Here is a 16169-nt window from a genome sequence, read left to right as displayed (position 1 = left end):
TCTATTCTGCGCCAGTGAGACCTCACCTGGAGTACTGCGTCCAGATGTGGAGTCCTCAGTACAGGGAAGATGTGGACCTGTTGGAGTGATTCCAGAGGAGGCCCACAAAAATGTTCCTAGAGATGGAATACCTGTCCTGCAATGACAGGCTGAGAGAGCTGGGGCTGTTCAGCCTGGAGAAGACTCTGGGGAGACCTGATTGATTGCAACCTTTCAGTAACCAAAGGGAGGCTGTAAGAAAGAAAGGACAGCCTCTTTAGCAGATATGTTGTGACAGGACAAGGGGAAATGATTTCAGTGTAAGAAAGAATATTTAAATTGAATATAAGGAAGAAGTTTGTTACAGTTAGGATGGTGAGGCACTGGAACATCTTGCCCAGAGAGGTGGTGGAAGCCCTTGACAACATTCAAATGCAGGCTGGACCATGCTCTGAGCAACCTAATCTAGCTTTAGGTGTCTCTGTTCACTGCAGGGGAGTTGAACTAGATGGCCTTTAAAGGTCCTGTAAAACTCTAAGATTCTATGATTCTAAGAACAGCACTACATTATTGCCGTATGAGATGACGGAAACTAAATTAAAGTAGAGAAACATTTACAGCAAGTGACATGCTGCTGGTTAGAAATCTCAGTGGCTAAGAAAGAATGACTGACCAAATAAAGAAAAGTAAGAGAATTGTGTGCCCTGCTCAAATGCAAGGGAGAACAGAATGGGAAGCAGAGGGCATAATGGGTGGGAAAACTATGGAGCTTGTTGCCAGCTCAGAATAAATTGAGTGGGAAGCAGGAGCTATTTTCATCAGTCAGATGACAAATACTCCATGTTTAGCTACCAATATCCAAACTTCTATTGTCTCTTGAAACATATACCATAACTGTATCTGAATAACCCTCACTCTCTGGTGAATTCAGTACAGTGATAATGACCATTTAAGATGACCTTTCAGAATTAATGTTAAAATTCCTTTCTTCAAAATGTCTTGCAATTTGACAAGACATAGCAAAAAGCACAAAAATCCCAACCAACTTGACTTAGAGAGAATGTAAAAAGATAATTATAGAATAAATAAACCAGTTGAGAAAAAAAAGAGGATGCTCACATGATTAATGTGATCTAGAATACATGAATTATATAAAACAGATAAGGAAGAAAAAAGAACAGAAGTGTTCTGGGTCAGCTAGCATGATAGAAAAGAGAATTTTAAATGTGTTAGGATCAAAACAAATGCTCAGAAGCTTCTCAAAGTGGCAAAATTCCAATATTGAAACACACTAGGCAAAATTCTGTCCTGTAGTTGCTGATGAGGTGGTTATACCACACACAGAAAATGAAAAAATGAAAATACTAAACAGCAGCTATAAAAGGTAGATTTTTCAACAGTGGAAAACCCAATCTGTTTGCATACTAGTGTTTCAGTGAATTAGACTAGGAGTAGTCTGAATCATCCAGCATGTTTTTCAGGATATCTGTAATATGGGAAACATTTGGGGAATGGATGAAAGTTGCCATGTTAAAAGAAAAAAAATGCGATAAGACGGACATCTATTGTTTCTTACACAGATGTCAGTTCCAAACAAAAATGACACTTTTCCATCAGCGATAACATCGGAAAGTAGAACAATTTGTTTTTCAAAATGTTGACCCGGACAGCATCTCCTGAGCTCCTGAAGCAAATGTTAGCAAATCCAGTATTCTGCTTTTCAGTTCAGTTGTGCCATTCATTTTGCTGTTTGCTGCACCAAGATTTTGGAGGTACTCTTGCACTTTGTCTATTGCTCCTTCAATATCCTGTCCAAAACATCTACTCTATCCTCTCTCAAACACTGCGGCTATCCAAGTCACTACACAAAAGCCCTAATGGCAAGTAGAGCACACTGCCTTATGAAACATTACATCAAGTAACAGATTTTTTTTAGATTTTCCTTAGAATTTTAACCCCTTATTTATTTGTTTGTTTACTTATTTATTTATTTTCAGAGGCCAAACAACTTCCACTGCTGGAAAAAAGAAAGAGAAGTGTCTGGATTTGGAATTTGCAGACTACTTAGTGTTATTTAGTGTTATTTAGTGTCCCTGGATTGAAGGTCCACATCTGAAAGAGTGCTCACTGCACCTGTGATTGGAGAGAGACTTTCAGACAAGCTTAGGTACACAAGTAGTGCATTAAGAACATTTTCAGAAGTGCTAATCACTCTGGTGTCTGCAGAGTCTCCTTCAAGTTTCCACCCTTCTGTGAGTACATCGCTCTTAATCTGAAGCATCAGACTGAAAAATAGGATGTCCCATTTAGGCAAGAGAAAGATCATTATCTAGCTTTACCCTTGCATGCACAGAGACTAATTCCAGCAGCTGAAGAAAAGCACTTTGACTTTCCAGCCATTTTCTCAGATTCTCTGACACATCTCCAGGAGAGAGGCACTGTGTTTGAAACAAGAAGAATGGGTCCATGCTACCCAGTATCTTTGGAGAAGGCTATATAGAAAGGAATAAAAGCATGTCCAAATTAAAAAATCAGCAAAAAATTATGATAAATTGTATCAAAAGTAACTCATGTGACAGTACCAGAAAGGCATTTTGTTTGTACTAATCAGTAAGGTGATATATTTGGAATTATCTCTGCACAAACATATCTGAGGCTGAAGGCTACCTTGAACAATGAATAGACCTTCCCTAGCTCCATTCTCAGTGATCACACTGGTCCATCAGACCACTGCAACTGCCCATGCCACATCATGGGCCTCACCAAGCCACATGACAGTATTTATCAGCAGTGGTTACCATCCATGTGGAGAATGGTTCTACTGTACCTAAGGATGTACACTACTTACATAGGGATGCTGCAGCAGTAGCTGATCAGTGATAATCACTCCGATAGCACAGCATGTTGACCAGCAACAAAAGAGGGCTCCCCAATGGCCACCTGCTCATTCAGACTCCTAAGGGAGGGGAATGGGAAACGAAAAATGCATGTGCTATTTCTCTTCCTGATCTGGTGTACCAGCTTCTTTCATAAAATCATCAACAGAAAACTAAGAGCATAGGAAATGTCTGAGGAAGTTTCAACAAGACAAATAGGCAAACATTGCTACAGCCAGCCTCGATTTTATCTAACTGATGTTAGAGGAAGATGGACAACCATTTGCAATCTTTGATTCAGTTAATAAAGATTTTTAATCATAAAATGTTAAGCATAATATATCTCCATTGGCTGTACCTGATATTATCTAATGAAGGTTTTGGATTTACCTGGTTCATGTGTCATGATAAACAGAACAGCTAGGACACAGGACACATACTCCCATACTCCCTTTGCACTCAATATCTAATGTACTTTTGACATAAGCAGTCCAGTCAAAATACACAGTTCTTGGTAACACTTCTTTCAAATTACCTCTGTTCACTAGTCTCTGAAGAGAGCTGTTGGTTGGAAAAATGGACTAAAACAAAAAGAAGATTTATACTAGAAATTGTCCTCAGATGCCCCTTTCCCCAACTCAAATTTAAATGCACCACTGCAGATCTGATGACTGCAAATGCACTGAGAGTTAAATGTTACATCTTTGCACAGCGTTCACACAGATCAATAAAGAAATTCTTATGAGGTCTGGCAAAAAAAAAAAAAAAAAGTGCAAACACCATTGGGAGACAAATATTGCTCTTGGCCTGCAGCACTTAACGCTCAGGATGTGTTCACACAGACCCTGATGTGTTAGGGATGCAGGTTAGATTTTAGATGGTTATCTCTGAGGAAAAGCCACGGACTGGAGGAAGTTTTGTATACAGGACTGACCACATATTAACATACCTGTTAGATAATACACTTCATCTGTGAAAGCTAGGATTATTTTGTAAAATAGTTCCCATACATGCTGGCATACTGATTTACTGTGTACGTAAATGATCTTGCCTTTCAGGAAGCCCCATGCAAGAGGAAAAACAACTCTCTTTATGCCATGTATCCTCCAAGCTGCTAAAAGAATTTGGAAGTTGTTCCCCTAAGTTAGGTGATATTTTCCAATGAACCTCTTCACTTAGTATCCGTTTATCTTGGCTCCAGATTTGCACATCAGTTTCAAAAGGTGACAAATCTTGGAATACATCCTTTTAGAAATCAAACATTAGAGACGTTGCAAATCAGAAACTATCATTGTAAATTCTTTTAACACACACTTACATGCAAATATACCTAAAAATATTTTGTTACCTTGACATTGCACCTTTACTTCAGCTTTCAAATCAAAGTGTTCGATAACATTATGAATTCATTAGACATTAGATAACATTATCTTGGAGCTGTACTGAATTATGGGCAGTAAAATTCTAAATGGGCTGGTGATTATGAAAGTGGCTTTAAAGGTGTTAAATATGCGTCGTTAAGAACCCTTAAAATGCCCTAAACTTAGCATTCCAGACTTGAAATAATTATTAATCCTACCTGCAGTTCCTATAGCCTTTCAATGAACAAATTTGAAATAGATCTGTGATCAAGATCTGTGATCACTGTAAGCCCATACCTAACCCTAAAAGTTTTTTGTGAAAAAGAACCCTGGGTATTCACCCAGACTCCTGCCCAATACACTCCTTTGTCACCTATTCTGAGCTCAAACGCAAAAAACTACCTTCAGAAGGTACTTGTAGCTCTGCGAACTGTAGAGCTAAACCTAAGAAAATGATCACTTCACAGTGATAGGGCAAATTCTGGAGATTTAACTTCAGTTTTCAAGGTTAACACCATCTCACCTTTTTCTACCATCTAGCTTGAGTCTTAATCCTATCCCTATCTCTTGTCTTACCATGGGAAAACATGTCATTGAGTCTTTGGGATTATCAGCTTCTCCTGGATCTATTCCCAGCATCAGTCCACTGATGTTGCACTTTGCTCCTCCAGGATCTTTCTCTTAAAACCAATTTGAAGTTTTGAATTCATTAATCTCTGTTAAACCTAAACCTTATAATTTAGCTGTTGTAATCAGTGATGACTTTTAAATGAAAATCACTCTCCTTTGTTTTTGGTAGGAAATAAATAAATTAACATTTCTTGGACATTAATTACACAAGCATACTTTGAAACCATCTGAGAAACAGTATGAACACAAATGAATCACAATCGTTATGCCAGATTATAAAATTCCATTGGTTGTATTGAAAGCGAGAACTGTTTATTTCCTAATATTGATCAATATCAATATCAGTATCAATCAAGCTTATTTAAAGTGCTAACCAAGTGTACTATGCCCAGAGCTTCATTTTTTAAATATTTCCCATTAACGTTAAAAGAGAATTTAAATCATTAAATTAAATGAAAACCAAACTGATTTAAATTAAAATTTCAGGGCAGTATCAGCCACATTCTGTTGCTGTCTTAAATAGCATTTATCTAATCTTAATGCTGGTGTTTCTTTGATTAGTTTGAAAATTTTGCTTAGTTCAATGGCATTTTTCAGATGGATAAATCAGCTCCCACCAAGACCAGGGCTATCTAAAATTCCACCAGTCTCCAAGGCAGGCTGGTTTCGCTGAGCTTCACTACTGCTGCGCTGCATCAGAATCATGCTAGATTTTTGGAATTTTTCCCAAGTTTTTAGATTCATTTTTTATTCTATAATTTCTAATTCAATGGCATTCTGTCCAACAATCAGGACTCTTATAATTTTCTGGCAATGTGTATTATTTAAAAAAAAAAAAAAAAAAAAAAAAAAGAAAGAATGTTTTTGCACAATCTGCAAAGTTTAGCCCAATTCTATCCACAGTGGCAGACAGTGCATCCCCAGACTATTCCCTTTGTTTTGGCCTTATTCCTTATCTGATTTTTTCACACACTGTGTACTTTAGTGATTTTTTTTTTCAGGCTAGGTGTTACAGCCTCGGGTTTAGAGTAATCTGGCTTTCTGCTCTTATAGTGGACATAGTCTACTTCGACTTTAAAAAGGATCTGGCCTTTTTAGGAGTATTAGTGGATCTGAGTATCCCTAAGCTCAAAGGGAGCTTTGGTTCTGAGGATGACTCTGGATCCATTATTGGTGAAAATGAACCATGCATTAAACTAATGGACATTTGGTAACCACAGGTTAAGGTATTCAGGTATTTCTGAATGTCCTGCTTTTAGCTGAGACAGTGTTGATGACACACCAATGTTTTGGTTGTTGCTGAGTGATAGGAGTGTGCCAGGGGCAGGCCAGGCCACTCAGTGGGAAAGAGCCACCACAGTTATAGGCTGGCAACAGGGGACAGGGAAGAGCCAGGACATTTGGCCTGGACTGGCCAAGGGGTTACTTCATGCCATGACATCATGTGGAAAGCCACAGAGCTGTGGGATGCTGGCTGGGCATCAGCCAGCGGGCATCAGTATTGTTAGCTGGGCTTTGGATGGTGACTAATTGTGTTATAGACACACACACACACACACACACATATATATATATATATATATATATATATATATATATACTGATCATCACACTTTTTTTTTATTTCATTTTTCTCTTTTCCTTTACTGCCTTAGTGAATATTTTTTGCCTCAACCCACAAGCTTTATTTTGTTTCCAGTTCTCTCCCTCATCCCACCACAGCTGCATGGTGCTAAACTGCCGCCGGATTAAACCACAGCGCTGAATTAAATCAGCAGTCTCACACAGTTTCAATATTTCCTGTTAAAGAAAAAATACCTGCAATCACTTCAAAAATCTACTTCAGGTTTTCCTTTAACAGAGAAAAAAAAATTCTAACTTTTTCATAGCAATACTATTCTTCTTTCAGTGATCTTTACAGAAGTCTTCTCTTTATTAATATTTAATCTTACGCTTAAAGTCAATCCTATGCTTACTTCCATTTAATTTACTGAAACTGCCCTGGAACTGCCCTGTACTTCAGGGGCACAGGAGAGTTTTAGACCTAGGAAATGGAGAACCAAGTGAAACAGAAGGTAGAAAACTGATGTGATTCAAGTTTTCTTTTCTCCCCTGCAGCTCAAAACCTGAAATTTCTGGTCTGTTTCAGTTGATCTATAATTTATTCCACATTATTTTAAAAACAAAATGTGACAGGTGAGTCACAAGTAGATGGTATGATATATTTCAGTAGCTTATTCACGCCTGATCACATGAGCCAAGCTTACAATGGAAATATCTGTTAAGTTGTGAGAACATTTTGTCTCATCCAGAGAACAGCATGTCTCCTATTAAGGCTTGTTATCCAAAATCAAAGGGGCAAAGAGAAGTCACCAGCAATAGTATTTGTAAGTGAGTGAGGTTACTGAGATTAAAAAAAAAAAAATGTCAACAGCTGTTCATAGAAAATAGTCCAATACCAGAATTATTAAAAGGATGAACAGGCACTCTTTCATCACCATAGAAAACTGCATCTTAGAATGAATATTGGTCTTCAATGAAAATGCACTTCTTAAACACACTACAAGGGAATTGCCTGGCTTTTCTGAGGTTGATAGCTTCTGTCATCATAGAGTGTTCTGGCTTGTTAAAGTCAATCTTTCTGTTCTACTTCTCACCTACTGTTTCCCTGCTTGTGCTTCAAACTTCATTGACCACAATATCAATGACAAGCTACATTTCTTGTCCTGTAGCTCCAGTCCATTTTTCACTCCTGGGATTTAAAGTACGTTGGCAAGACAAAGGTTACTGTTTGTCTTTGCAGTTGCTTCAGCTGATTCAATGTGGTACTCTGATTCAGTGGTACTCTGCCATCAGACCAACTCTGCATCGTTCACCTTAGATGATTTTACTGTCTACTATACACAGATGGTCTTTTTAAACCAGTTATTAATTTAGTTACAATAGGTGGAACATTATATATTTGGAAGTACTTTGGATTTTATCATAAGAACCACTATAAATAATGCTATATGCTTTTCAAAAACGTCTTTCTAGCAACTAAAGACAAAGAGGAGGCAACTTTCCCTTTTAACTCTTATAGATATCCTGGATCAGGTATTCAATATGTTTCTATTTCTGTTCTTTTGATCTTCATTTACTTAATCAAAGTCAGCTGTTCTCTCAAAGAACAGCACAAGAAAGAAATTTTGGTTTATTAATCTTTTCTCAAGCTGATGCATTCTTGAGCTGAGCACTGTCTGAACTCAGAATGATTTACATTCTTGTTTATTCCAAAAAGGCTTTGTATTTTCCCATCATTTTCCTCCCAGTTGTCCAACAGATTTTCAGTGGTAAAAGCTTCAGTGGTAAAAGTTTCATCTACCATGCAGGTGAAGGTGAATCCATTTTTGCTCCATTTTCATGATTAGGCTCATTTTTTTCTCACAGCTCTTTGTTTTTAATGAATTTGAAAAAAAAAAAAAAAAAAAGTAACTGCAATACATGAACTGTACTATATTATATACATTTGTTTTTTTCCACAAACATATAACATAAATCCATCTACTGAAAGATATAGGAGCTAAGTCTGAGATCTTCTATGCTCACGTAAACCCACTGAATTCAGGAAGTTTATGTAATTTAGCAGCTCAGTAGCATACGGCACCTTGGCTTAAAATCTATACACAATATGCTATCATGGCTTTTCTGCAGCCAGCAATTTCTGATGCTTGGTAAACAAAGAGCTTAATAGCACAAGATACTGCATCACGTGCTGTAAAATAATTAAAATATAAAACGTACATTCGTGTGCTGATGCTTCTGCAGTAGTTAATCTCTGAGTAAAAGGAGTGCTTTTCCTGGAACTCTGGACAGCCTTTATACTGATGGCTGACCACGTGTGTTTGTTTTGCTGCTGTGTTCCCTCACTGCTTTGGCTTAGCAGGAGTTTTGGATCCAGGGTAAGGCAGATGAAGTGCAGAGCGCTGTACCTCTGATGCATCATTCACTGAAGCCTTCCTTCAAGATTAGTGTGCAGCTTTGACATCTGTGAGACAGGACATGGCACAATGTCAGCATGGGAGGACCACGTGTGGATGATCAGAAGGCTGATACACACAGACTGAAAGCTGTAACTGGCTGAAGAAAGTTTGGTAGACTTGATGCAGTGGCAGAGTACTGTATGCAGCTTTAGCCTTCCCCCTCACCTTGCATCTTTGTGTTTGAAGGAACTCAGTGACGATCTGAGTGGCCTAAACCAGTATAGATACTGTCCCATTCTTATCTGTCCCCTGTGAGGTCTGTAAGTCTGTCTACACAACAGTACATATGGCAAAACACACTGGTGATGATTTAGAAATTACCCATCAGTTTGGATTATGTGTTCCAGCATGGGGCAGTAAAAAAGGGGACAAATCTAGGTAGTAATATAAAAAGCAGTGTTTCTGTTCATGAGTTGATAGTCAAGATGAAGATTTTCTCCTTCATTGCTGAGGGATCACAAATCGAGGTGCAGGCTTTCTCCTTTGCACTTGAAGGATTAATATTTATAATAAGTCTGGGCTGAGATGTCATGACTTCCAGGACATGCAAAAGCTATACCTGATGGCAATGCACATTATTGGCATGTTTTCTTGTTAAATCAAACATTGAGCAGCTAGAGTTGTAAAATGGGCAATAAACTTTTTATAACATGTTATAAAGATGAATGCTCACACTGACTGATTGAAACGGCCACCTCTTCATACCTCATATTTTCTGATCTCTTGGCTCCTGTTCCCTTTCCTTTATGGCTACATCCACTGTGTATTTCCTCTCTGCTTTGGGAGAAAAACTTACAGAAGGAAGCGAGTTTTCTAAAGGTTATTAGTATGCAAGATGCTGAATGTCTGGAGGTTACTACTCTCAGAATATTGAATACACATCACATATTATTCTGTGCTTGTGATTTTCAGGTGGGTTTGTAATATGTGATGTACTGGGAACACAGCAAAAAAAAAACCATACTGTAATTCAAAGCCATGAATTTGCATCTTTCTTCCTGATTCTTTTAGTTCACTTTCTGGAAATATTCAATGAATGATTTTTCATTCATGGGCATGCTCTTAGATCTAGGCAGTTATTTACAGGCACATCTGTGGCACTTGTTTCTGGTATTTCAACAGTCCTGAGAGGGAGCCTTGCATTCATTCTCCTGTTGAGCACAAGACAAATAACAGTCAGGAGTTTGGATACTTTGCCCTTAGTCACATGGAAACATCTTGGGACCAGAACTCCTCTGGCAGCTGAGTCTTCTGCACAGCCTCAACTGCATCTAGGGGCAAAGACAGTGCGGCTGGGGTTGAGCATGACTTGAGATGGGAGAAAAGCAGAACGGGGGCCAGGAAGAGCCAGTTAAGATTAATGCTGCTATCTGCTCCTATAATTGCGCTCCTGTAATTGCTGGTGTTGCTTGGGTTCATAGAGGCAAAGAATATCCTGAGTTGGGACTCACAAGGATCATCAAATCCAACTCCCATCTCCACATAGGACCAACCAAACTCAAAACTTGCGTCTGAGCGCTGTCCAAACACCCTTTGAATTGCAGTAGCTCGGGGCCGTGCCCACTGCCCTGGGCAGCCCGTTCCGTGCCCACTGCCCTCCGGTGCAGACCCTGTCCCTGACACCCACCCTCCCTCCCCTGACGCAGCTCCATGCCATTCCCTTGGGCTCTGTCACTGTCACACAGAGCAGAGCCCAGCACTGCCCCTCCGCTCCCTGTGAGGAGCTGCAGCCGCCTCCCCTCAGCTCTGCTCTGTGCTGAGCACACCCAGGGACCTCAGTCACTCATCGTACATCTTGCCCTCCAGACCTTTCAACATCTTTCTCTTTTGGGCGCTCTCTAACAGCTTTATGTCTTTCTTCTAATGTGGCACCCAAACTGCACCCAGTGTTTGTGGTAAGGCTGCAGTTACAGAGTGGGACAGCCCCTCCTCCCACCCACTGGCAGTGCTGGACGTGGTGCACCCCAGGGTACGGTTGGCACATGTTTGGAGAAGACATCAATGCACAGGTCAGCGCAGGGCTCCTGAGAGTCCAGGGCTCTGACAGATCTCAACATGTGATGAGCAAGATGAGCAAGCACCAGGAAGCAAGAAAAGCCCCACTCTGGCTCTTGCAGAGGAAAGCAGGCAGCATGTAGTGGTATGTGCAGGACACTGGCCAGCTTCTGACAGCTGCAGAGGGGAGAATACTTCTTCTCTCATCTTAGCTTTTGATACTTATCTTTTGATAAGTATGGTCTGAACAGTGCATGTAACTTACATAATGAACCTTATGTTTGCAATTTCTGGATGTATCCAAGTAATTTCAGAAGTACCAAACAGATTTTTCATTTTATTGCTAAGATTCCCACTGGCGCTTGTGTGCCAAAACCAAATTGTAAACCATTGCACACAAAGAATTCCAATGGAAACATTGGCACAGCCCAAACTGTAGCAGCTCTTTTGAGCTCTGCCCTAATTTCAGCAGTGCTGCATAAATCACAGCTTTCTTGCCTGTCACTACTCAAGGCTCCAATGTGAATCCCAGATGGGTCAATATGTGCCAACACATGATAGGAAGGAAAGTGATGGCACACACCTGAGCTCCCATGTTCTCAACTGCACTGATTATTAATGTGAGAAAGCCAAAATGATGGAAAGTTGCCCATATTCCGGGAGAATTTATAGCGTTTAATGCCAGTGTTGACCAGCTGTTGCACACCTGGATGTGGAACACAGAAATACTACTTCGATTTATCTTTCTTGAACTTGTTGCTTATGGGACTAAGACAACAGCAGACAGAGCAATAGGTAACATAATTATAGACATCCACCTGCAAATAATGAGTTTCATACAGAAACACTGTGCTCCTCTATCAAAAAGTCATCTTGACAATCCAGCCTCTTAAAAGAACAATATACAGAAATGGAGTTTTTCTCCTATAGGTGTAGTATTTGGAGTTTTCTTTTTCTTCTTTTTTCATATTTTTTTTCTCAAAGATGATGGGCTAACTAAATTGAAAGTAAGTCCTGAAAACATGTTAAAGCATGTGAAAAACATCACTCACAACATGGTTCCTTCAGTACAGTATATGCAACTACTCCTACAGATCACTTAGTACTCTGGGTTTTTGTATCCTTCCCAGGATGATCCAAAACAGAGGCACCCAAATGATTACAAATATTTATAATAGTTCTATATCACATTCTTTTCTGAAATTCATACTTAAGAAGGGTACAAGTAGATTAAAATGTAAAAATATAATCCTCTCTTTTGTTTTTCTCCCAATCACAGCCAACTCTATCACCAACAGATTAGTATAATGCTCAGACGAATCCAAAGCGATTTACTTAAACTTACAATCAGACCTTTGGGGAAAAATCTGATTCAATTCACAGCACATGAAAGATTTTTCCTGTCTTCAGTGGGACAAGGATCTCTTTCTAAACTCCTTCCCATTAACTACCTTCTTTTTTTTTTTTTTTCTAGTTTACATAATCTAATTGGTGCAGAGACAAAGTGTGTTGCATGAATTCAATGAAATACAAATATCCAGTTTGTGCCGAATAAATATGAGAGGATAAAGAGTTTTGTCTTATGTAGCAGGGCAGGCAAATGCTCCTACAGAGAGGAATTTCTGGCTCAAGAGCATAAAACTTTAAAGATCTCTAGGAAAGTAATAATAAGATCTTTGTATGAGTAGAAATGCACAATGAGTTAAGTCCATAGCAGACGCAGAACTGTCATCACTCCCCAACATGTCTTCAATGGATGTGTGATGTACCCTTGTAGCAACAGCAATACATTGAACCCTGCCATGCTGTATCTTTGTTCTGAATGAGAATCATACTTTCTCTTTCCCCCCTACCATCCACTATTCCATAGTATCTCCAAATGTGCTTACAATTAGCTTTCTACCCTTGGTAAAAACAGAAGATTTTTGAATCAATTTAATACAAATGTAGAAAAAATAAAATAACGTTTTTAAGGAATTGCTAGCTGTTTGTTAAAGCCTTTTCATGCCTCATTTGAGATCTTGAAATAATTTATTTAATAAAATGATGGCAATGACTCACAGCTTCTCTAATAGAGTTGTTTTCATTTATGTTGTATGCAGAAACAGCTCTGTTAATAAAAAACATATATACATAAAGTAGCTCCAGAAAGGAATGCTGATTGGAATAAGAAAACCCTGGACAATTAGGAACTAATGTCTGCAAAATATTCTGTTGCCACAAGACAGACACAAACTGATTGAAGACAGACACTTCTATGAGAGTTTTGTTGAGGATTGCTTTATAAATAGATGCTCAATAATAGTAGGCCAGATGTTCAAAATAAATTGTCAAGCAAGGTTTCTTTTAGCCAATCTGAGGAAAGCCATCAAAGCAATTGTTTCACAACATCAGATCACATTCTGAGCCTGTTAGTCTATTGTCTAAGAGCCTGTGATGCTCTTAAGAGATGATGAAGTTCTCTCTCCTGTCAGCCAATGCCAATGCCTCTTTTGGTAGAACGACTAAAATAAAAAATTGGACTGATCTTTCTAAATCTGAATGCCAACAGGACATTTTGGACCACATTTGGGCCACAACATAGAGACGTAACTGTTGCAAGTTTTATTGTTGTCAGGGAGCTGACAGCTTGCATGAGCTTTGCATTTTACACTGGTCAGCAGTGTTGCATCCACCAGCTTGCTTGGGCATACACATGTTGGGAAGTTATAATAGCAACGTTTTTCAAAGGGGAAAAAAAGAATGAATTTTTTTCATGCATAATTATAAGCATTTGAAAGTCAGGTGCCTAGTCTAAACATCAAGGCTCCTAATGTAATCACTGGAGAAGCAGCTGCTTCCAAAATGTCATTTGTCTTCTTCTGAGTTAGGAATGGTAGTTCCAATGGTAGTTCTCTCTCTCTACTGACTATGGAGACTGGATACTTTCTGTGATGAACATATGATATGACCCCAAAAGACAAAGCTCTGATGTGCATCTGCTAATATCATTTCCCTTTGGAACACCAAAAAAACACCAAGAGGAATTTGAATCTGAAAAGGGACGATCTCTCAGAGTGCACTTTTAAAGCAAACAAAAATCCAGATGTGCTGGGAAAGACTGAATTAAAATAAATGGATTTGGAAGCAATTCTCTCTGCCTTGTCTCTTGTTTCTCACATGCCAAGTCTTTTCCTCCAGATTTACCCTTAGTCCAGTAACATTTTTTGTGCATTTCCAAGTTGAAAGAAAAAGAAATTGTCCTGTGGGTCCTTTGGAAAGCTCTCTTTCTCTCCATTTCCTTTGAAAACTGCCTGTGTGTTAGCTTCCTGATCTCCTGAGCAGTTTCCCAGTCGTTTCAAAATGCCTCTCTCAGCTTGCATTTCAAAATCTTACTTCTAATGAAGTGTTTGGTTGCTGTGAAGGTAGGAAAAGTCTCCTCCTTTCACCACAGATTCCATCTAATCCAGTGTGAAGGAGGCATGAAAGGTAAACCTTCTTCCCTGGGGCCCTGACATGTACGTATAAGGATAGACAAAATATCACATTTTATTTGATTAATAAGAATTGTGTTGTAACTTTCAATTTTTATGTTGAGCTAAACAACAAGATGGGAAAACTGTATACTGTGTGGACAAGTCTGGTATTTTATTTTTTCCAATGTGATAACAAATTTTGCAGGCAACTAACACTGTAGTGAAAAAATATTTCATTTATTTACTTTAAATCTGTTGCCTGATAATTTCATTTGCTGCTTCCTGAAAAGAACAAGAGTATTGTGGGAAACACTCAATAAACATTCTTCATTCATTATCACCATACTACCTGAAGTTTTATGTGTCTCAGTCATACCCCTGTTAAGTAATCTCTCGCCTAAACAAGGTCAGTGTGTCCACAAAATCAAAGACATAGGAAGAAGTGAAAAGAATTAGCACAAATGCTAGAATTACACTTATTGTTAAATGAAATTCTGCAGCAAAACAAAGACAACATTCTCACTAAATGATACTCACAAATAGCTATGGAATTCTGAGGACTTTGTGTTTTCTCCAAGTGGCACAGATAATAATTCTAAAATTTCCTCCGAAGGGAAGCTGGAAAAACTTTATTTACCCCTATTAGTAATAAATAAATAAATAAACACTATACCCTGCAGATGACTAAATGCCACTGTTCTTTCTTCAGCTTTATCTTGTTGCCATATGTTTAGAGTCACTGGGACTGCAGCACTGTGAATACCAGCTACACAAGCTATCAATTATGTGTTTCTGAATGTCTCCATACTCTTGCTATACATCACTGTGGCTCCTCTAACCTTTGCAAGATGTTTTCTTCAGACTTTTTCAGTATGGCATTTTGATGCCTTTGATAACTTGAAGCCTAACCATTATAATAACCGTGAGAACATAATTGTGGTCTCTAACCCCGTTGCATGAGGCACTGTACAGATCCAGTAGGTATGGATATGGAACTCCCAAACATACATAATTAAAAAATGAGATTAAATATTTCAAATGTTCACAAAAGTCTCAATAGTTACAAATATCTCATTGGATATTGACATCGGAGCCCCCAGCTTTCTTTATAGCCAGTGAAAGGAAACCAAGAATATAAGGTACCAGAATTTTGGGTTTGATCTGACAATACCTTTTTTTCCTTCCATTCTCTATACAGTAAATCAAGATGGGATGTTACATGGACACAGGTATTTGCAGCTGTCCGCACCTGGTCAGATATATCCCATGAGATCTAATAACTAGTGATGTTCCCAGTACAATGCTAGCAAAATAGGTTATGGGAAAAGCAAAACAAAACCAAACATAACAAAAACAAACAACAACAAAAACCCACAAAAAAAAAAAAAACACCCTTATACTTGTTCTGTGCATGCTTTAGAGAAGATGGGGTGTTCATTAATGTGAGAAGTCAGAGGAAGGTTGGGGAAAATGATAGTGTGCTCACAGAGATGTGAGATGATGGGATCTACAGAAGAGTCTTAGACATCTGCATTGGTAGGAGATATATCTTAGAGAAGTTAGAAGGAAACTCTCTGACAGACTGAAGTATGGATTGGAGGGTGGACTAGAGATATCCTCAAGATTAGATCTCATTTAAGAGCAGCATGGTAATACTGTGCCAATGGCTAAGGAAGCAGTTGTGAAAAGCTTTAAAATCAAATTTACAAAGAGGAGAGATTAAGAGGTTTGTTTTATCCATCTTCATCTCAGCCAGGTTGTTGGATATAAAGAGGCAAAAAAAGGCTTTCCTTCAGATATTAGGAAATTGACATGCATTAAAGATATAAATGAAAGAAATACTTTTTTTAC

Source organism: Lagopus leucura, unplaced genomic scaffold (genome assembly GCF_019238085.1).
Source record: "Lagopus leucura isolate 7727_CA_CO unplaced genomic scaffold, USGS_WTPT01 Super-Scaffold_100002, whole genome shotgun sequence".
Taxonomy (NCBI): Eukaryota; Metazoa; Chordata; class Aves; order Galliformes; family Phasianidae; genus Lagopus; species Lagopus leucura.
Note: the sequence above shows the minus strand (reverse complement) of the source record.